This window comes from Artemia sp. Qi Xiang Cuo, unplaced genomic scaffold (assembly GCF_049724085.1).
Source record: "Artemia sp. Qi Xiang Cuo unplaced genomic scaffold, ASM4972408v1 HiC_scaffold_2939, whole genome shotgun sequence".
NCBI classification, from domain to species: Eukaryota; Metazoa; Arthropoda; class Branchiopoda; order Anostraca; family Artemiidae; genus Artemia; species Artemia sp. Qi Xiang Cuo.
In genome coordinates, this window is record NW_028300337.1 from 4,137 (window position 1) to 6,204 (window position 2,068).

Consider the following 2,068-nt stretch of genomic DNA (forward strand, 5'->3'; position numbering starts at 1 on the left):
GCTTTTTAAACTTCAGTAAATCCCAAATCATTAAGACCTTCAGGAATAAATAGAAGAATAGCCAACACATATTAAACTGCCTATCCATATTCTTTTGTTTTTGTTTGATTTTTTTTTTATATCATCAGAACTAGAAACATTCAGCTCAAAACAAGGATTGTTTTCAGTAAAGTGCAAATTATGTTCTGGCCTTAGAAGGCATAGGAGGTCTCAGGTCTACTCATCTTATTTTCTTAGAAACATCCAGCACATTACAAAGTAAGAATTTCATTGTATTAGTGTTTTCTTTCATTTTCTTATGCATTTCTTGGGCTATAAATGGGCCATGAAGAAGGACGTGGTTGAATTTGCTCAAGTGATGCTCCCCTTATCCCCATGTAAGTTATAGAATATTGTATAAATTTACCTTTATTGGTTCACCTTAAGGAATGATATCAGTAAATATTTAGAATGTTTTCTATATGTAAATATTTTCAGAATGTTTTAAAGAAGTTTTCACTATCTCATAGTAGTGTATTTTCTTCTGAAGAATGGGAATGCAGCATTATCACTGCCAATTTTGGTAAATATATAGAAAAGTGGCTCTCCAGAAGGAGATGTGCTAAAACAAATAGGGACACTTTTTGATTGCCAATTTTATACTTTTTTTTATGGTATGTTGTGTGACAATTTACCTTCACTCCCTCTGTGATCCCATGTATAGCCCTAGGCCATGTACAAAACTAACTTAAAATAAAAATCATGCCATTACACTCCTTATCTTATGCTCCTTTTTAACAAATTAGTCATTACCCTGACAATACACCCGCCCCAACCCCTGATGGCCATATTTATAACCCTAATAAAATATTTGTTTGTTGTTCTTTCTATTTATTATTTGAAAAAAACCTACGTTTTCTAAAGAGTTAAAGAGGCTGAGTTACAAGGTCGAACCTTAAAACGTACAGTAATTAGGAGGCACAGCTGGGGGGCTACCGCCCCCCAAACCCCCCGCTTTCGCAGCCTTTAAATAAAAAAAAAAATTTTTAAACTGAAAGTAAGAAGCGACATTAAATCTTAAAACGAACAGAAATTATTCCGTAAGTGAAAGGGGCTGTGCCCTCCTCAACGCCTCGCTCTTTACGCTAAAGTTTGACTTTCTCACAATTTTTTTTTTTAAACAATAAAAACTTTAGCGTAAAGAGCGAGGCGTTGAGGAGGGCACAGCCCTTTCATATACGGAATAATTTCTGTTCGTTTTAAGATTTAATGTCGCTCCTTACTTTCAGTTTAAAAAACTTTCTTTTTTATTTAAAGGCTGCGAAAGCGGGGGTTGGGGGGCGGCAGCCCCCCAACTGTGCTTCTTAATCCCTGTACGTTTTAAGGTTCGACCTTGTAACTCAGCCTCTTTAACTCTTTAGAAAACGTAGTTTTTTTTTCAAATAATTTCTGCACGTTTTTGTACAGTTTATTACTTATTATTGCTTGAATAACTGTTAGCTGATCGTGTCAGGAGTTAAAGTTGGGGGGCTGCCCCCCCCCAAACCCCCCGCTCTTGAACACTCCTGTTTTAAGGCTTTTAATTCCTGAATACTCAAATCACGTCGTACAGGGTGCCTCCTAATCCCTGTACGTTTTAAGGTTCGAACTTGTGACTCAGCCTCTTTAACAGCCCCCCAACTGGGCCTCCTAATCCCTGTACGTTTTAAGGGTCGACCTTGTAACTCAGCCTCTTTAACTCTTTAGAAAACGTATTTTTTTTCAAATAATTTATGCATGAAGAAAAGACTTCCAAAATGTGGTGCACAATCAGTTTCAAGTGCAACACGCAAGATGTCCCTTATCTGGGTGTGTCTTACCAATCTGTAAAACTAGGAAAGGAATGTGGAAACAGTGATGTTAGCCGGCTTGCATTTACGATTATATTTAGCGTAATTGCAACCCGTTGCCACTTCTCCGCCACGTTGAGGCGCCACTGTTTGTACTCTGTTGTGTGTTTGGGCCGTTTTTTGGCTAACTGCTCTTTCTGGGTTGAGTCTGGTTTTTAAATATGGAAGATATGACCGACGACAGACAACAGAATACGGGG